The sequence below is a fragment of the Podarcis gaigeae genome, assembly GCF_964106915.1.
Source record: "Podarcis gaigeae genome assembly, chromosome: 6".
Lineage (NCBI taxonomy): Eukaryota > Metazoa > Chordata > Lepidosauria > Squamata > Lacertidae > Podarcis > Podarcis gaigeae.
Window position 1 is genome coordinate 18,700,854 of NC_139682.1, and position 21,581 is coordinate 18,722,434.

The 21,581-nt window shown below is 45.9% G+C and overlaps 1 protein-coding gene across 5 annotated transcripts in view; it reads left to right on the plus strand.

Moving 5' to 3' along the window:
- The first annotated feature begins 484 nt into the window (after window positions 1-484).
- RIPOR3 (RIPOR family member 3) overlaps window positions 485-21,581 on the plus strand; it is a 113,594-nt gene continuing 92,497 nt past the window's right edge. The window contains exons 1-2 of one of the 5 annotated variants that reach the window (XM_083744178.1): window positions 564-871; window positions 5,513-5,991. The gene's annotated coding sequence lies outside the window, so the exon portion shown is untranslated. Of the gene's footprint in view, window positions 872-1,764; window positions 1,853-5,512; window positions 5,992-21,581 lie in introns of those variants that run through there. The other 4 variants (XM_083744179.1, XM_083744177.1, XM_083744176.1 and 1 more) reach the window with 4 other exon arrangements.

The window sequence follows — 21,581 nt, forward strand, 5'->3', positions numbered from 1 at the left end:
GCCGGTCGAGGCGCGCAGGCTCATTTGGGCGCTTTGGTGGAGGAGCGCAAGGGACGCGGAGGGGGCACAAGGGCGCAAGGGAGCCTGGATACGCCTCTGCCCACTCGCCCTCCATCAGGGTGTGCACGTGTACGTGTGAACTACCCTAGCCTTGGGCGCTGGAGAGGGAAAAACTTTCAGTTTCCCCCTTACTTTCCTTTGCCTGCCCCTCCCCACCCCCTCCTCCCAGGACCCTCTCCTGCAAGGTTGTGTTTGGCCTTTTTCGCTCGCTCGTAGCCGGCCAGGAGGGAGGGGGCGGGCGGTGTGAAGTGCTCCCCGGCGAATACGAGCCGAAGAAGGGCTGGCGATCGCAGCATGCGTCGGAGGCGCCTCCATTTCCAGTCCTCGACGCCCCCCACCCCCTTGCGGGCACGGGCGGGCGGGAGGGAGGGAGGGTCGTGGTGGAAGGGGAGAGGGAGGGGAAGAGAAGAGAAGAGAAGCAGCCAGGCAGCAGGGGGTGGGGAGGAGGACGCGGGAGGCGATCCTCCTTGGAGGCCGCCGCTGCTGCGCGCGTCTTCCTGGAAGAGGCGCCCGGTCCCGGTGGTGGCACGCGCGCGCCCAGACGGCGAAGCTGGCGCCCGCGATAAGGCGGCCCCTATCGGGACCTCGCAGGCAGCAACAGCCGCCGACGGCGAGGAGGAGCTGCCGGGGAGACGAGCAGCGGGCACATCCCCAACGCCGAGAGGGAGGGAAGGAGAGCGCGCGGCGTCAAGGCACCGCGCTGGACGCGCACCAGAGGCTCGACAGCTCGGCTGCCCGGGCGGACGGAGGGACGCCGCGGCAGAAGCCCACCCGCCGCCCAGGTGCGATCCCTGGAGGAGATGTAGCAAAGGTCTGTGGCGGACGGGGGTGGGCGGTCAAGGGGGGCGTCAATGCACAGATGTCGGGGGTGTTGGTGTTTGGAGACTGGCCCCTCACCTAGAGGAGACCCGGCTGGGCACCTGCATGGAGAAAGGTGCCGTAGTAGAGTCTGGAGAGCTAGAGGTCCGCGTAGGAGAGCGTTTGCAGGAAGTCCGCAGGCAGCCGGTAAAGGGTTTTTCCGTGGGATGTTTCCAGGGCGTGCTACGAGGGCTGTTTTCGGCCGGACGAGAAGCTCCGTGTAACTCGGAAGTTCGTGATTGGTCCGGCAAACGCCTCTCTTCTGCCTTAGGACTAAAGGGACTTGCCTCCCAGGAACCAGGCAAATAATTTCGCCACACATCTCCCCCACTTTCCCCCATTATTTAGCTCCAGGTGTCCTGACTTCCTGGGTGTGCTGAGGCACCCATAAGGAATGTACCGGTTCATGGGAATCGTAACAAATATACTTATTATTATGCTAGAAGTACCCAGGGCACTTTATAATCTTCATCCTGTTTGCTCTCAGGTCGGTAATTACCGCGTTCCCATTTTAAGGATGGGGAACAGTAGCTAAGTGAGTTGCTCAAGGACATAATGAATCTGTGGCACTTCAAATCATCAAATCTAGGTGTCAGTCCAACATGAGTCGACCAGGCTACCATGCAGCAGAATGAGCCTGGTGATCTCTAGAAAGCAGGAGTAGAATGAATGGGTGGAAACGTCAAGGGCGCATATTCTGACTGAGCATCGCTGGTATCTTCCTATTGGGACAGGAGTAGCTGGTGCCCATTGCGACTGGAAGACAGGGAGCCCGAACAGTGGGTGGGACCAGAGCCAATGCTAGGCAGAGCCAAGAATCCCAGCTTTGTGTCCCCCCTCCCATCCTCCTCCCCGCTGAAGAGTGGTAACACTGAGATGGAGGGGATGGAAGGAGAGGTTGGCAGGCAGTAAGACCTCCCTGGACTGGTTGTAGGTAAGAAGGCAGGTATGTAGGTTGGGGCAAACTGGGGCTTGTGTGACAGCATCTTATTCACCCTGATGCACCACTGGCAAGAGCTGTGTCAGAACAATAGGAATCTAAGAGGCTGCCTTATACTGTGTCAGACCATTGGCCAGTCTAGTTCAGTATTGTCTACACTGACTGGCAGAGGCTCTCTCAGCCCTACCTGGAGATTCCGGAACTGCGGGGGGGGGGTTGGACTAAATGACTTTCAAGGTCCCTTTCAACTCTATGATTCTATGCTGGGATTGAACCTGTGGCCTTCTGGGTGCAAGGCAGATGCCTTGCCACTGAGCTACAGAACAGGAGGGTGTGGACTCTCCCTCACTGGAGGTGTTTAAAAAGAGTCCAGGGTACTGCAGATTTCTGCATTAACCAGGGGATTGTGCAAGATGCCCTTCAGAGATGCTGCCAACATTAGTGTTGCCATATGCCTGGATTTTCCCAGACTCAACAACTTTGGGCAAAACTTTACAAAGCTCAACTTTTGTACCTGGGTTTTAACTTTCTGAAATACGGCAACCCTATATTATGTGCCTATGAATTTATGATTACTTTCATAGCCTGCCTTTCCTGCAAGGAGCTCAAACTGGTGTCCCACTGCCGTGTTTTATCCTCGTGACAACCGTGTGGCTAGACTGAGAAAAATGCGATTAGTCCGCGACTTTATGGCTGCATGGGGATTGTCCGTTGTAGCACTAAGGTGAACACACTAGCAGTGCAAGGATTTCTGCTTGTGCAATGGCATGTTCTCTCCATCTCCTCCTCCTGCACCGAGGGCTCCTCCAACCCCCTGGAGCAGAGTTGGGGAGGGTGTATGGTTTGGGCTGGGTGTTCATCAGTATGCGGATGATACCCAGCTCTACCTCTCTTTCAAATCAGAACCAGTGAAGGCGGTGAAGGTCCTGTGTGAGTGTCTGGAGGCGGTTGGAGGATGGATGGCGGCTAACAGATTGAGGTTGAATCCTGACAAGACAGAAGTACTGTTTTTGGGGGACAGGAGGCGGGCAGGTGTGGAGGATTCCCTGGTCCTGAATGGGGTAACTGTGCCCCTGAAGGACCAGGAGCGCAGCCTGGGAGTCATTTTGGACTCACAGCTGTCCATGGAGGTGCAGGTCAAATCTGTGTCCAGGGCAGCTGTTTACCAGCTCCATCTGGTACGTAGGCTGAGACCCTATCTGCCTGCGGACTGTCTCGCCAGAGTGGTGCATGCTCTGGTTATCTCCCACTTGGACTACTGCAATGCGCTCTACGTGGGGCTACCTTTGAAGGTGACTCGGAAACTACAACTAATCCAGAATGCGGCAGCTAGACTGGTGACTGGGAGCAGCCGCCGAGACCATATAACACCGGTCTTGAAAGACCTACATTGGCTCCCAGTACGTTTCCGAGCACAATTCAAAGTGTTGGTGCTGACCTTTAAAGCCTTAAACGGCCTTGGTCCAGTATACCTGAAGGAGCGTCTCCACCCCCATCGTTCTGCCCGGACGCTGAGGTCCAGCGCTGTGGGCCTTCTGGCAGTTCCCTCATTACGAGAAGCAAAGCTACAGGGAACCAGGCAGAGGGCCTTCTCGGTAGTGGCGCCCGCCCTGTGGAACGCCCTTCCAGCAGATGTCAAAGCGATAAACAACTACCTGACATTCAGAAGACATCTTAAGGCAGCCCTGTTCAGGGAAGTTTTTAACGTGTGATATTTTAGTGTATTTTTGGTTTCTATGGAAGCCGCCCAGAGTGGCTGTGGAGGCCCAGCCAGATGGGCGGGATATAAATAATAAATTATTATTATTATTATTATTATTATTATTATTATGCACAAGGTGGGTTCTGGCAGGAGGAACATCTCATTGCAAATGCAGAAACTCTTGCATTGACAGGACTCAGAAGATAACCACCTTGGGTATCCCAGGCCATAAGTCCAGCATTCTGGACTACTACACAACACAGGTTCTACTATGATCATAACCTGTCTTAGCTTCCTCCTAGAAAATAGAGCCCTCCAGCATAATCTACCATCCATTGTCTTTGAAGGAATGCGTGGGATAGACTGAAAACAGAGGTTGCTTCCACATGACCTGTTCATTGAACATTCATCCTGATTTGTTTGCAGGGAGATTAGACCATGTTAGCTATTTAATGAGCGTTCATTGTGTTTCGTTCGTGTTTGATAATGACATTGTGTCAAGGCAAGTGTTACTCCACACTTTCACGTACAGCTTCCCATCACTTTCCTTATGCCAAAAAGCCTGATCTTTTGGGGACGTGGGTTTGTTGCGCAAGACCAACCCGTCAAGCATAATTGCACAAACTAAGTTTGCTGGCAAGTGATTGAAATTCACCCGAAAACACTGACAGTCTGCAAGCGCCCAGAGAGACAGATCCACTTAAATGAGGCGTAGAAGAAGCAAGTACCTACAGTAGCAGATGTGCTGGCTTAACTGTATAATACTTGCATAGCAGAAGTTCTCAAACTGTGGGGAATGTCCACAGTGGGGTGTGTGGGGTCAGGCACAAGAATCTGGAAGAGGAGATGCAAACTTTCAGCGTGGGGACCAGAGAACCTGCAGCAGCAGCAGGCAGAGGCAGATAACAACATAGGAACATTTGTGGGCATCAGTCTGTTTCAAGAGACAAGGGAGTGTGCCTCTGGAGGTGAAGCCAAACCACTGTGTTTGGAGCACTGTGTTTAGTGACCTTTCCAGAATGCAAGCCTGGGCAGTGTGCATGGAGGAGGTCCCAGGTTGCCAGATGACAAGACCCACCTTCTCGGCCTCACTGATGTGGTCCAAAGGAAAGCAGAGCACTGTGTTTGGCACCAGCTTGGCTACAGGAGTTGCTGGAAGGAGGCATACAAGGTGCTGTCCAACCATCTTAGGGACTCCAGATTTGTGGAGGGGTTTCTCCTTAGCCTTTTCTTCTCCCAAAGTTATCCTGCAAGGCAATGGAGATTTAGGATAGGAGTTTTCCTTCTCCTAGGTGGGCTATCTTCCCAGGTTGATGAGCCCCATCTGCTCCTCGCTTCCCTCTACAAGACCTGCAGAAACTGCCTTCTTTTGACTGGACTCACTATTGGTCTCATCAAGAGACAATGGAGTATGCATTGGGGGTGAAGTCAAACCACTGGAGAATCACAGCGCCTGCTGGGGCTGCAGAGACCGTTAACTCGTAACTGGTGACCTTTCCAGGGCACAAGCCTGGGCAGTGCATATGGAGGTCCTGGACTGCCCAGACTTGTGCCCCTCTCTTGGTCTCAGCTGCTGTCTATGTGCCATGTGGTTTCTGGAATTCCAAAGGGTGGGAAGGGAAAGCACACAGATAAAAGTCCCTTGATGAAACTGATGAGTCAGAGAGGTTCTTAACTTACAGCTGTTTGACAGAATTTTGTGGAAGAAGTGACAATGGGCCAAAACCAGCCGTGTGGGAAAATACTTTCTTTTCCATTTTAATCTACAAACTGGAGCAAAGCTGCTAAATTCTGGCTCAGGAAGGATGCCACACAATGGGGAAAAGCGCCAATATCAGATGGGGTGGGGGAGAGACTCATTGGACACCATTGCTTGGTGAGAGAATGAGAGGAGCCGTTTTATTGCATAGGTACCAAAAATGCTAGAGAGCTATCTGTTATCTTTCATGCAGGCATAAAATTGGAAGCATAAAGAGTCCTGAATGTTGCAAAGCTTCCCACCACTCTGAGAAATGGTGTCTCATATGGTATGTGCATGCAAATGAAGACTTCTGGGTCCAACATTTTTCAAAGACAATTCTCTGAGGCACTTAGATGTCGAATGATATGTCCTCAACTCTGCTCCCAGAGGATGCTGGAGGGTGGAGTGTTGTGCTTTCAAGGGTCCTTGGGCTTCAAACTGCCTTGGGCTATGAAATCTTCATTTCTGCGCACCTTTTGAGACTCTACCCCACACAACCCCCTGCTCAGGATGTCACAGGGCCAGATGCAAAAGGATGTTGGCATGTCAACAGAGCCAAATGCTCCCTGGGGAACAGGGAAGCCAATTGCCTACTGCACCCAATGAACAACACCAATAGGATGACTGGCATTCAAATATAAACATAGATTGGACTGAGTAAAGATCAGAGATTCTAATCGCCCAGTTTAGGTAAAAGAATCCCATTTTGTTGCTTTTGTTAAACAGTCCATAGAAACTCTTGCCAGTCTATTGCAAATAATCCAGCAACCTACCTGTTCCTGTCAGGGCTGGCCCATGGCTGAGCTGCAAATAATACCCAAGGCCGGTCAAGTTATTTTGGTACCTGAGGCAATAAATCCCACAAGCACCTCTTCCATTCCCTGGGAACAGAAATGCAACAATAATAAATCGGATAACAATTTGTTGCCTTTCCATGACATCCAAAACCAACTGCTTGAAGTGGGCACCTCTCAGCTGGGCACTGCCCTCTTTTCCTAGCTTGCCACCTGACTTTTGATGCTACAGTCAAATCTTGGCTCCCAAACGCCTCCGTTTTGGAACGTTTTGGCTCCTGAATGCCGAAAACCCGGAAGTAAATGTTCTGGTTTTCGAACACTTTTTGGAAGCCGAATGTCCATCATGGCTTTCGCCTGTGGGCAGGAAGCTCCTGCAACCAATCAGAAGCCACACCTTCGTTGTTGAACATTTCAGAAGCCAAAATGGCTTCCAGGACAAATGACGTTTGACAACCGAGGTTTGACTGTATTTCTGAATGCGCCTGAGCCGGGGCAACTGGGGAGAGGCAAGCAGGCTGGTAGGAGAGGAGAGTGGGCAGAATTTTATTGTGCATGGACAGAGGATGAGAGGTGAACAGGCGGCGGGGGCAAGAGGAGTCCTGTGTCCAGTTGTGCCTGGCAGAGGAAGGTTTGCTTCATAGAAGTTCTGGGATGGGGGGGGGAAGAAGTGTGGGCGGGCTAGTGGGGCCCACAAGATTTTGTTCAAGTTGACGCCTATGACTCTGCCTAATGATAGGGCCGGTCCTGATCTTCTCATCCTGAAACTGCATTGTGGAGATAACAGTTATATCTCCCTTAGTTACATTTTGTTTTTGTTATACTTTCTAGGACTATGTAATGATTGTGCATTATTTGCTTTTAGTGCTGTTTGTGGTTTTTGGGTCGCAGCCCAGCTACGTTTTACTGGGGTTGTGTTGTTTCAAAGTCTCTCTATAAATAGCGCTTTTGATAACCCTGCCCTATATAAAACCTGAATTGACCATACTGTATATAAAGCCCTGCATTATGTGAAAAGTGAAGTACGGCCTTTCCATAGTTAAAACCATGCACATGGTTGTTTGCAGCATGAAAAAAATTACATAATTACAAAGGTAACAAAAGTAGTTCTAAATACATTAAATAAAACATCAAAAAGTGTGCAACCAAATTGCAACAGTTTCTATATAAACCATAGTAAGATCTAAAATATACACAAAATTAATATAAATAACAGCAACAACTCATACCCCAATCCCCCTAAACAACACCCCAGCCTCAGTTCTGCAGCCTCAGCTTTTGTAGCTGGAGTCAGTCCAGGCCCCACCCTCCCAGGCAAGGTGGGAAATGGCCTGCAAGGCAGGGAGCAAGTCTTCCAGGACTCCGCCATGTGAACAAACTCTGTGTTGACCACTGCAAGATCACCAGGTCTTGAACACTTTCCTTTATCTCTACAGAGGATGTCCTCCTTGTCCCAAAGAGCACCTCTTTGATGCTTGGGCTTCGCAGATTATGACTTATTCTTTCTATATACAGTACTTGTATCTTTCAGGAGCTCAGGGCTGCAAATCTGTAGGCTATCCCAATTCACCCTACCCCGGCAATGTCCAGAAAATTCCATATGTATGGCAACTCAAACTAGTAGTACACACACACCAACTTGCCTTGGAGTAAAGGTAAAGGTAAAGGTAAAGGGACCCCTGACCATTAGGTCCAGTCGTGACCGACTCTGGGGTTGTGGTGCTCATCTCGCTTTATTGGCCGAGGGAGCCGGCGTACAGCTTCCGGGTCATGTGCCTTGGAGTAAATCCCCTCAAAAGTAAAGGTACTTCTGAGTAGACATGTATAAGCTTGTGGTATAAAACTGACACAGTTAATTGAATATGATATTGTTAATTGGGTGACAGGCCTAGTTATCATGTATAGCTTCGCTCTGTGACAAAGCAGAAATGTGTTGCAGTGAAAAAGTTCTACTCATATTCCTCACTCTGCACATGAAAATTCTGTTGTCAACCTGCCTTACTTTCACTCCACATGTGAATATCCTGAAGATTAAATATTTTTGATGTTTCCAGTTTGAATACATTTTCAGGTTTTCTCTCTCAAGAATCTGGCTTTTAGTTAGCATGGATGAATCTGTCAATGTAACTTTCTCTGAAATTTCTAATTGTTCCAATCTCATGTTCTGTTCACCAGATTTTCACATCAGTTTGCATTATTTTTTGTAATTAAAAAATGTCCTCCTGAAAACAGCAGCATTTCTCCTAATACAGTTGTAACTTGGATCTCGAATGCCTTGGCTTCCGAACAAATAAGCTTCCGAATGATCAAAACCCAGAAGTGAGTCTTCCAGTTTCTGAACTATTTTTGGAAACCGAACGTCCAATGGGGATTCTGCAGCTTCCAATTGGCTGCAGGAGCTTCCTACAGCCAATCAGAAGCCTCCTATAGCCAATCAGAAGCCGTGCTTTGGTTTTCGAACGCTTTGGAAGTCGAATGGACTTCCGGAACGGATTCCATTCGACTTCCAAGGTATGACTGTATACACATTTCTTTCTGCAAGTTTGCCCAGTATAGACATTTTTGCAAGCAATTCCCCCCAACATTTCTAATGCTATTTTCACGAACATAATGCATTTTTATGCACGTGCCCTAACATATGCTTTTTCGTAAACATTTTTTGGCTGGAGAACTACTTTGAAAATGCCAGAGAAGAGCTAATTTTGAAGGAAAGCAACATTTCAACCAGCGTAGTCTTTTGGAAAGTACAAATCAGATAGGCTTGCAAAAAAAAAAAAAAAATGTGGACCCAACCATATATTTCCACTGTCCCTAGTTTTCACTGAGGCCTTGTGTAACTTCTTTCATTTCAGTGATGAAACTAAGATTTGGGGTGGGGTGGGAAGTCTCATTTTTGAAGGTGACTTGGCAAGTTTATCTGCTATTTCTTAAACACACCAAATCATATCAGAAGCAAACCTTTGTGCCATTTCCAGCTCTGTCTTGGAGCAGGGGTGGGGAAACTTTTTGGCCCAGTGGGCCAGATTTTTATCTCCCCTATCCCAACCCCATAGGACAGCTTCAGCAGGCAGGTGGGGATTACGACCTGTCTGTCATCTGATGCCACGATGATGTCAGGTGCCTTTCTTTACTTTATGTTAATCAAAAACTTATCTCTCTATTTACAACACTATTTTAGTACAGTGGTACCTCGGGTTACATATGCTTCAGGTTACCTACGCTTCAGGTTACAGACTCCGCTAACCCAGAAATAGTGCTTCAGGTTAAGAACTTTGCTTCAGGATGAGAACAGAAATCGTGCTTCGGTGGCGCGGCGGCAGCAGGAGGCCCCATTAGCTAAAGTGGTGCTTCAGGTTAAGAACAGTTTCAGGTTAAGAACGGACCTCCAGAACGAATTAAGTACTTAACCCGAGGTACCACTGTACATTAAAACACATATATTTGAACACATGGCTTATAAGGTCCACCTCCATTGATTTATATGTTTAAATCAGGACTAATGGAATATTCTTATTGTTACTGAAATTGCTGGGAGTGGTGTTTTTGTTGTTAAAAAAGAAACATAGATATTATCTATTTATTGTTTCTTTTTGCAATAATTTTTTAAAAGGCGTTATTTTAGTACAAAAGACTGTTGAGCACTTCTTCTTTTTGAAACAATTTTTATTTGATTTTACAAGTGAAGAATTATAACAATACAAAATACATATCCATATTTACAGATTTCCCTCCCCTCCATGTGGTCCTATTGTCAACTTTTTCAACTGCATATTATTTCAGAATCCATATCTTGTATCTCACCATATTGTCCACGATACTTGCTACATTACAAGTGTTATTGGAATCCTGCTAATGTTTTTATCCGCTCACAGTGGTCTCCTAGATAAATTATAAATTTTACCCATTCTTTATTGAGCTCTGAGTACAGTCAGAGCACGATTTCTGTTCTCATCCTGAAGCATAGTTCTTAACCCGAGGTCCTATTTCTGGGTTAGCGGAGTCTGTAACCTGAAGCATATGTAACCTGAAGCGTAATGCCCTTTCCTCCCAATTTATTTGTCTGCCTTGCTTCTTGATCGGGATGTTCAACGAGGAATGATAGGTGCTGAGAAGCCATAAATTGAAGCAATATTTTGGGTGTCCCATGCCATCTGTGTCAAACACTTGGCACATCCCACTCATCATTATCCATTCTGAGTAGCAGCAGTTCTCCAGGGTTTCAGACTGAAGATATTCCCAACCCAACCTGGAGATGCTAGGGATTGAACCTGGGACCTTCTGCATGCAAAGCAGCTGCTCTACCACTGAGCTACACCCCTTCCCAGATCTACTACCTTCTTGAGTTGGAATTCCATCCATCACTTGTAGTGGCCAAGGAAGTGCTTGGCTCGCCCAAAGCTTTCCTCCGCAGCAGCTCCATTCCTTCAAGTCAAGTGAGGACATGACAACAATGTTTGGAACTGCAGAAGAGATCAAACTGTGCTAAATGTCAGAAAGAGTGACTTTAGTGGAACAAGCTGCTTGGGAGGTTGTGCAACAATGTGCACCCAAGGAAGCTTCCCAGAAAGGATTGGCGAGGTGTCTCTGGTGGAAACGGAGACCAACTGCTGGCCTGTAGGCTACATCCAATCCACGAGCCCATTTTATCTGGCACAATGCAATCAAAGCCTTGATAAAAATTCTGTCCACAATTACAGTATTATGCGCAAGGAAAATAATGCTGTTTTCAAAAGGTTGGGTGCCCCATATTTCCGTGCCACATTTTTCCCTTGGGTACGTTTGCAATGCTGGTTACTTTTCCATGTATAATTCAGAAAGGCAGAAGAATACTTAGCATTTGACCTTTGAGGCATTCTTTCCTCAGTCTTACCCATACGAATGATCTCATGTTTCCTGTGCAGTCTTTGGTCAGATCCACCCCATACATTTCTAGCACTCTTATTCCACTTTTATAGTCATGGTTTCCCCAAAAGAATCCTGGGAGATGTACCTAATTCATTAAACGTGCTGGCCTCACAAAGTTACAATTCCCAGCACCTTTAACAAATTACAGTTCCCACTATTCTTTTCAGTTCTCGCACTAGATGCCACAAACTTTATTCTAGAGCTTGAACTCTGTGAATGGGTTGTGGGGTGTTGCAAAAATACATAAATGAGGACTGAACCACTGTCTGGAGAACAGAGTGCACCCCCTTAAGATTGGATTGAATTATTATTATTATGGCAGGTTTTGAATAAATGTACACAAACTTTTTATTGATAACATATATATAGATGACTTAAGGATCTTTACAATTTTATAACACGCAGAGAATAACATGTGCTAAGAAACTAGAGAGAGGAGCTCAGGGAAGTATGGGGGGTGGAAGGGAGGTTTTTTTCTTTTTGGGGAGGGAAAAATGGAGGGGGAATGAGGATGATGTATTTTTGATTGATTGTTATTTTGAAACTCTTAATAATAATAAAAAAAGAATTATTATTCCTCCTATTTGTGATGTTCAGGTTGTGAGTGCCATTTATTATGTATCCAAAATGGCGCCATCCAGCCAGGCTCTGAGCGTCCTGATAACCTCAGGCTGCAGTGTAGCAGGAAATGGAGAAGAGTTTCTCACCAGCCTTAAAACAATCAGGTCCCCAAGGGAATCCTTGCTGGGTGATGGGCCTGAGATGAGACGGGGATTACAAAGGCAAACCATTTTAAAGAGGAATTTGATGGATGGAAGTACTGGGAGTAGACTGAGAGATGTGTTTTTCAGACATAGTAGTCTTTGGTTCTCAACATCCCTTGCCAGTACGCTCCTTGTTTGCATCTTTGGGGAACCATAACGTTGCCAGTCCTTCAAGGACTGGTGTATGGCAAGGAATCTGGGTGAAATAGAAAAATGACAACTAGAAGGCAATTAATCATATGCTCTTATTGGAGAAATGGGATTGTGGAAGGACTGAAAAGAAGACCCGTGAACAGAATTGTGTAGGCATAGTATTTGTGCTGTATCTGTTTAATGTATTACAAACATGACTTTCACCAAGGGCCAAGAGGAAATGAGCTGGCAGAATGTAATTAATCAAGCTGTAATTTGGCCCGTATTGAACTTTGGAATGAAAAGTAGCTGATGGTAACAGCCAAATGTTCCTCGGGGAGCAGCTCTTTTAATAAGCATATTTTAGGGCGTGAAGGATTTAATCTATTTCCGGAGATGGTGAGCACAGCCCATTGGGCATGAATTCTACCATGCCGTATTGAAATGAACAGGGTGATGGGCAAGAGGAGAATTTGCTGTTCTCCCGGTGAGATTGGATTATGCTTGGAGTCTTCCGTAGCACAAGGAAAGGCAGATCTATTTTTGATGTGCCATTTTCCCTCCAAATCTGTTTCCATTGCCAACTAAGTTCTGCAAAAGCAGAGCTTTCTGTTTTGGAAACTTTCTGTGCAGCTTTAAAGACAGAAGGTCTACAGTCACAATTTCTATGGTAACTCTAGGGAGGAGAGTGAAGAAAATAATTCCGTCTCAGCCATTGAGACCTTGAACTCAGTGATGGTTACAAACAATAGGTTTTGACACTTCTGCTGGATGGAGTGCATGCTGAGTTTTGTCCATCGTTTGGGAATCCTCCTCTCTCAAGACTGACAAATTGTTAAGGATAATCTTTTGTACAGTGGTACCTCGGGTTAAGTACTTAATTTGTTCCGGAGGTCCGTTCTTAACCTGAAACTGTTCTTAACCTGAAGACCACTTTAGCTGATGGGGCCTCCTGCTGCCGCCGGGCCGCTGGAGCACAATTTCTGTTCTCATCCTGAAGCAAAGTTCTTAACCCGAGGTCCTATTTCTGGGTTAGCGGAGTCTGTAACCTGAAGCGTATGTAACCTGAAGCATATGTAACCCGAGGTACCACTGTACTAGAGAAACGAGTGGATAGGGAACTGGGCCTCCCATTTTTATCCTAGGAGCTTGCTGCATCCCTTCCATCCTGGGCCCTTTGGAACTACACAGTCTAACCTACCCCAGGCAGGTCAGTCATTGCCAGCAGCACAAGGACACATGGCCATAGAGGCTGACCAGCTCAATATTGCCATGTACCACCAAATTGTGTGGTTTCAGAAGAGGAAATATCTCCGGAACAGAAGTGCAGTTCTGATGGAAGATGGGAGGAATTGCTCAACAAACAAGAAATCAACTTACGTCAATTTCTGATCTGATCTGATTGGGTGGAAAAGGTCCCCAGACAAGAGCTTTTTATTGGCTCCTTGCTAGGGGAGGGGCGGGCCAAGGAGCACATACTGGCAGCCAGCTCCCCTTCGTGCTAATAGCCGCTGCATTTAGTGCTAAAGTGAATCTAACTTGTACTACATTTATATAAATAAGCATAAATATTTATGCAGACTTTTCAGGAAGATAAGTGTGATTGCTAGCTGTTTTCGGTTGGTTGGTTTCTGGCTAAGGAGAAGATCCAGGGTTTTCTCAGTCATAACGCCATGCAAGCGCTTCTGTCTTCAATTTATTTCACACCCAGGTGGAAATGGCGACAACCAAGTTTGTGTCGTTTTTTAAATAGAGCTAGTGTTTAAAAATTCCAAACGCTGTGATATGGTATATATGTTTGCACATATTTTTTTTTTAAATCTAAGCAAGGGTATCTGAAGAGATATTCCATGTGGCTGTGAGTGGAGATCGCAATGGTGGAAGAGCTCTTATCGGATCAGATGCATCTCCCACTCTGTGCTTCACATTCTTCTCGCTGACAACAACAACAACATGATTTGCTGCCTTCCAAGATAGTTAGCATCCTGGCTCAAGATTGCACAACCAGATGTGTTACCACAGAAACAATCTAAACAGTAAAGCTCTTTTTCCAGTTCCAACCCACCTCTCCAACAATGGTGAATCAAAATGTTGCAGCCATATTTCAGCTTTCTGTATATGTGTGTTTGAGAAAGAGAGTGTAGGAGGACGATACTTTCCTACATCTGTTAACATTTTAAGGTTCTCCATACAGTCCTGGAAATTGAAATATACTGTATTAGGAACGTGATTTATATGCCTCAGAGACAGTTTTATTAAAATCCTGAGGAGTTTTTTAAAACATTTTTTTCCTAAAGAGCTGCTCATTTCTTCAGAACTGATTTATTCTAACTCACTCACAACAGGCTTAGTGGCAACGGCAGATAAAGGCTGTCTCTTTGAAAGCAAACAAAGTAGTTGAGTACTCTCAACTGTGACAGATTCTGATGCTGACAAATGTTAACTTATTAGTAATATAAAGTGAATGTATATTGAATTAAGGGAAGCCCCTCTTTTTTAACCCAGTAGTTCCCATTCTTGGGCATCCTAGTTTGCCAGAGAACTGCTGGTAGACCACGCGAGAAATAAATAAATGAAGTTTGCAATCCTAAGTACACACTGGGCTCCTCCACATGATCTGTTTATTGAAAATATATCCTAATTTGCTTGCACTAAGCTTATTTAGAGGTCAATTTCTGGTCTTTATTGAGCATTTCTTCTGATTTCTTTGCGGGGCAACTATATGACAATGAGAGTCCATCCAGCATTTATCCTGATTGACTTGTGGGGTGTTTATATGTTTTCTCATTAACCACCTGTTCATTCCCTACATTGCAGTGTTTTTCCCTGTCACTTTCCTAAGCACAAAAAGCACTTCAACCCACAACTGAAAACCAGGGTTTGGAGAGGGTTTCCCACTCCACTTTAAAGATCAAGTGCTAGCCATTGGCTGCTGTGGTTTGGAGGTACTGCTGCATTGAACCATGGATAACCAAACCCTAGAGAGATAAGCACTATGCTGCTGAGGCGTGGACCAAATTAGATGCTGGGTTTTCTATTTTGTCTCCCCGAGGATAGTGCTCTATTTTCTCCAATGTTACTGAATGCCTGCCACTCATGCCTATGGGAATAAGAGACACCGTTTGCCGGGGTGGCCAGACCTGTCCTCTGCTCAGTGCTGGCAATAGGTTATGGAGATGCTAGCAGCATGTTCCCTCTTTGTGTAACCTTGTCTTCTGCTTGGCATTGTTCTATCTGCTCCCAGACTTTTCCTGGAGAAGTTAGACTGGCTCCTTTCTTCTGCTTGCAGGCAAGGACCTTTTATTCCAAGAGGCCTTTAGGAACTGACTGGAAAGGGCTTGCACTGTGATTTCCCCTACCTTCTTGCAGTTACATTACCTGTGTTTTTAGAAATATATTTTTTATATTATTTTAATTCTATTAGTGCTTCATTATTTTTAAAAATGACTATCTTTTTGGCTTTTGCTATTTTATCTTTAAGCTGCCTTGAGCCCCAATCTGGGGAAAAAGGTGGAATAATAATAATAATAATAATAATAATAATAATAATAATAATAATAATAATATATAGTTCTCGGAGGTGTTATGCTGAAAAAGCCACATTGAGGCATATGGTATGGGCTTGTGTTGTGACCTACTGTATTATTTTTTGGACTGTAGTTGTTGTCCATATCAATATTGTACTGGTGGAAATCCTTGATAATTGCAGATGTTCATGGATTTTAAAATTATGTTCCTATAGTATGGGGGCTAACAGCAAGACGGCAGAAGTGGATTTTGTAAGTCCTTACTAAGAAATGTGTGCATCAAGCCTGGAAGGATAAACATCCACCATCTATTATGTAATGGCCTGATAGTCTTGCTGTTCTGGCTGCATTCAAGCATGTTTCCTATAAACGATAATCTTATGTGGATACCTATTTGGACATCTGGAGGGCTTATATTGATTTATATGTTTAACATGGGTATTGTATCCTCGCTGTGACCTGATGATGTTTCTTGTATTATTATTTTTATTGTTGTTATGATGGTTAATTTCTTTCTTTCTTTCTTTCTTTCTTTCTTTCTTTCTTTCTTTCTTTCTTTCTTTCTTTCGCTTGCTAATAAAAGATTCATAAAAAGCAAAAAAGAAATAAGTGGCAAACTATAAACAGGACCCGTATTGGAGCTGAATTACACCCCTGCCCAGTCATATCATTAATTTATCTTCCATACTATGGGATTGCACTTTTGTGGCACTGCCATTGGAATTAAAGTGTTGCGCCCTTCCTTTCTCCGAATCTCCCAGATGTTCCTTAAGGATGAGGAAATGTTTTCATTCTGAAATTGCCCGATGCTGACTCCATGTCCCCATCATTTTATTGCTAAAAATGCCTTGGGCTCGGTGTCAGCTGAAAGTTTAAGCGGCCCGCTATGCTATTTTTGGATTATTCGAGTGCATTAAGATGGATGTTTTCCATGAACAGCACGCTCCCCCCCCCCCCAGCCTGGTCCTCCACCAGCATATTTCTCTCTGTACTCACATAACCTCTTTGATTTACTGGTTGAATCATCACAAACTTCACAATCTCACACATGCTTCCTCCAGCCTGGACAGACGGGACCAAGAAATAGACACAGCGTAGTGCTTAAAGGGTATATATGCCTATACCTTTTGTCTTCTTGTGAAGCTGTTTGCATTGTTCCATCCCTGCAGGTGAAACACAATACAAATAATCTTCAGCTAGTTGTATAACAGACTCTTGAAGCAGCATTCTCATTGGAAAGGCTGAGTCTTTTAAAAATAGCATCCACTTTTGCGAAGCCCATCTGGTGGTGTCTTCCCCATGGTCCGGTGGTTTGTAATATGTTACGGAACAGAGTTATGAACTAGGAAGTCCACAGCTAAGATAGGGTGCACTGAACTTGAGCTGTTTGTTTGCTGGTGGCAAACAGTGTAGGGATAGAGTAAAAAAGGTAAAGGGACCCCTGACCATTAGGTCCAGTCGTGACCGACTCTGGGTTTGCGGCGATCATCTCGCTTTATTGGCTGAGGGAGCCGGCATACAGCTTCTGGGTCATGTGGCCAGCATGACTAAGCCGCTTCTGGCGAACCAGAGCAGTGCACAGAAACGCCGTTTACCTTCCCGCAGGTGTGGTACCAATTTATCTACTTGCACTTTGAGGTGCTTTCGAACTGCTAGGTGGGCAGGAGCAGGGACCGAGCAACGGGAGCTCACCCCGTCGCGGGGATTCGAACCGCTGACCTTCTGATCGGCAAATCCTAGGCTCTGTGGTTTAACCCACAGCACCACCCGCATCGTGGGGATAGAGTAGGGGTCACTCAATTCTACATACCCACCCTGTAGACCAGCTGCCCCACCAACTGATCATCAAAAAGCAAGGGTAGAACTTGGAGGAGGTGATAGATGATAGCTTGTTAGGAACACTCCCACCCCATGGAGTTTTTAACCGGTGCTGTTGCAGTCCCAGATGGGGCAGCTCAAAGGAGATGACACCGATGGGTAGCACTCCTTTCAGATAGCACCAAGGCCAAAACTGCCACCCCTGTTTGTTGTTGTTTTTGTCTTGATGGGTATTAGGGGAGAGGGACAGTGGCGTAGCGTGGGGGGTGCAGGGGGGCCAGCCGCACCGGGCGCAACATCTGGGGGTTAGGGTTAGGGGGTGCAAATCCATGGGTTAGGGGGTGCAAATTACTTGCCTTGCCCCGGGTGCTGACAACCCACGCTATGCCACTGGAGAGGGAGAATGATTGTGGGTGCTCCCTTATACCAGCAGGGAGTTATAGGGGTGGGGAGCATGCAGTTATCCCCCAAAGTATGCTAGCTACATACATAGCAGAAGTGATTGTGCTGCTGCTGTCCATAAGTACATGCTTGCATAATTGGAAGGCGGACTTGGCTGTCTCCATTTTGGACCTGCTAGTAGTTATTACGATCCCCATAAGTTACTCGTTTCAGTGCATATTGGTGTTTAATTGCATATCTGATCCAATGTGCTATCCTAAAATGTGAAGTGGGTTTTTTTTTTTTTTTGGTATTTGACTTTTATTTTTGATATTTTTAGGTTGTTGTACACTCCTTAAAGTTTTCTTTGAAATATGAAATGGTATATATATAAAATAACAAACTGGGCAATCTTTGGCATGCCACTCTCTCTCAGCCTCTGCCTTCCACCAGCTCTTAACAACTTGGGGCCAGTTTATCTGCAAGATCACCTTACCAGATATATATGCCTCAATCTGCATAGCTGGTTCTGTTACAGGTCCCACATAATACACCCTCCCATTTGTTAGAAATCCATCTTTTAGTGGTGTGGCACCCACATATTGGAACACCCTGCCTATTGACATAAGGCAGGAGCCTGCTAAAAACATTTTTGTTTAGCCAAACCTACCTAGATGTGTAGAATATTATTTACATGTGTATTGAGCTTATCACTAAGTTGATGCAGAACCAGTGGATGATCTGTTCTCTGCTAGGGAGCAATCTATTTATGTCCATGGAACATGTTGTGGGCTGGGTCATGATGACTGTAACCCAGTGCTAAATTTCTAAAATGGGAACTGTCAGTGCTCCAGCAGTTGGGAAGTCAAGTCCAGAGCCCTGAAATATCTTTTCCTTGATGCATGAGAATCTTTTACGTTTACTTTGTAGTACAGTACTGTAGCCTCGCCTTTGAATGACTATGTTGGCTCCTGCTGGAGTGACCTTTTTTTGGTAAAATCTTGCAAGAACCCTCAGTCTTCAGTTTTCCTCTTCCCCGCTGACAATATATTGTGACTAAATGTGCTTTACGGTGTTAGGCTGTGGGCACAGACAAAGTAACTCTGCCTAGGCAGTTGCCTCCACTAAATACCTTTTAAAGAACATCTAATTTTTCCAATCAGGGACGTGGGTGGCGCTGTGGGTTAAAGCCTCAGTGCCTAGGGCTTGCTGATCGAAAGGTCGGCGGTTCGAATCCCCGCGGCGGGGTGCGCTCCCGTTGCTCGGTCCCAGCGCCTGCCAACCTAGCAGTTCGAAAGCACCCCCGGGTGCAAGTAGATAAATAGGGACCGCTTACTAGCGGGAAGGTAAACGGCGTTTCCGTGTGCAGCTCTGGCTCGCCAGAGCAGCGATGTCACGCTGGCCACGTGACCCGGAAGTGTCTCCGGACAGCGCTGGCCCCTGGCCTCTTAAGTGAGATGGGCACACAACCCCAGAGTCTGTCAAGACTGGCCCATACGGGCAGGGGTACCTTTACCTTTACCTAATTTTTCCAATCAGAAAATAAAACAATACGTAATGTAATTTTTGGGGAGGGGGGGGGTTAACTATGTTTATATTTGAATAATTCTCCAAAATGTGGGTATTTATTTGAAGAATCTGGTTGCTTTTTTTGCAGGGGGTACTGATAACAAGATTACATTTTGGCATCACTGCTTGCTGATCATAATAGGGTGAAAAAAAGGTAAAGGACCCCTGGACGGTTAAGTCCAGTTGGACTTGACTATGGGGTTGCAGCACTCATCTTGCTTTCAGGCCGAGGGAGACGGCGTTTGTCCACAGACAGCTTTCCGGGTCATGTGACCAGCATGACTAAACTGCTTCTGGCTCAACGGGACACCTAGCGGAAGCCAGAGCACACGAAAATGCTGTTTATCTTCCCACCACAGTGGTACTTATTTATCTACTTGCACTGGTGTGCTTTCGAACTGCTAGGTTGGTAGAAGCTGGGACAGAACAATGGGAGCTTACCTTGTCGCGCGGATTTGAACTATTTGAATAGGGTAATGGCATGATGAATGGCATGAAGAAGGGGACGACAGAGGACGAGATGGTTGGACAGTGTTCTCGAAGCTACCAGCATGAGTCTGACCAAACTGCGGGAGGCAGTGGAAGACAGAAGTGCCTGGTGTGCTCTGGTCCATGGGGTCACGAAGAGTTGGACATGACTAAACAACTAAACAACAACAATGGCATGATTTGGGGTCTTCCTTACCAGGAAATCGTGGGCATGATATTTCCAAGAGCCCAGAAGTGGAATGATACACTTATCTAAGAGTTTTCTTGCTGGCCAGTGTAAAGTCAGAAAAGGGAAAAGGCTCAGTGGTAGTGCAGAAAGTCTTTTATCCGGTCCCTGGCATCCCAAATTAAAATACTTCAGGCACAAGGACTAGGGAAAAACCCCACCTGAGGCCACAGTCAAGATAGACAACACTGATCTAGTCATGCTGATTCATTATAAGAAAGTCTCATATGCTTTTATCATGCCATTGGAGGAATGGACTTGCAATGCAAACAGGAGGCCATTAAATTATACATTCTTACATTATAAGAAATGTGCATGCTAAAGATCCGTTTAACCTCACTTGGCCCTTATAACTAGATGTCTTGAGCTTCCCAGAAGCACTTAACTGTCCGCTGTTGGACTACAGTTCTTGTCTAAAATGACCTTGGTCAGATCCAGCAAGTCATTTCCTGAGATCTTGTGAACTTGGCAAGAGAGTAAGCCACTCACTTAAGGAATTGTTTCTTAAACGCTGGTGTTGGCTTCAGAACAACGAAAGCTCAGAACAATGCAGCCAAGAGCCTCCCTTCAGTTTCTAAACACACATTAAGGCAACCATCATTAATGGGCACGCCTTCCTCAAGAACAGGAAGGAGTCAGGGGCTTTACGCCTCTCCTTGAGCTGTAGGCTGTTGTCCCTCAGGCCAAGGCCAGATCTACTTATCAGCTTCCCTTCTGAGCTGAAGCAAGTCAATGTCCAGGTGGGCAAGGATCCTGGGCTAAAGACCTCCATTTGAAAGAGTTCTCTGCTTGAAAGGCTATCTAGCCCTTAATGGTTTAAGGCAGGGGTGGGAAATCTTAGCCACTCCCCCCCCCACATCCCCTCAGGGCTAAGCTGTCAGAGGGCGGATGCTGACTGTGTGTGAGACTGAATCCAACAATGGACAGGAACTAGAGCAAAAAATAGGCAAAGCCACACCTTTTCTCTCTCTCTTATAGTCACATCTGTTCTGTCTTTCCCTTTCTGTCATTCTCCTTGTCTCTCTGTTTCTCCCAATCTCTCTCTCTCTTTTGGCTGCTCTCTTCTCTTCTTGTCTGCTGGCTGGAAGAGCAACAGGTTTGCTCTGAGCTGAACTGATCCTTTGCAGAGGATGTTTGAAATTAGGAAAAAGGGCTGCATGAGATTAGTCCAAGGGCCACATAAAATCAAATTAGCCCGAGGAATGCAGAATTGCCTACCTGTGGTGAAAGGGAACGCAGCATGAAAACCACCACGCTTAAGACATGCTACCTGGAATCTGGTAGCGATCAAAATTACGGTCTCAACCAAACTAAATTGTGTAATAAATGGATCAGCCCTTCTCCCTTTTGTGACGCATGGAGAGGATAGCTTTCTGGATTAATTTTGAGAGATGCAACACACCTCTTTTCAGTCTGCCCACTGGGTGGACCACGCCCCTAACAATAATAGAACTTTTGTAAAAGTGGAAAGAAACAAAATACCAAACAGATTATTGTCTTGTGAATATATTCGATTGCAGTGTGAGTCCTTAAACTTGACTCCCAGACCATGGGCATAACCAAGGGGGGTCAGGGAGGGGCAGCTGCTACCCCAATCAATAAAATTCAAAAAAAATACATAGCAAACTGAGATTCTGCCCCTGCCTAACAAAAGGCCTGCCCCCCCATAATAAAA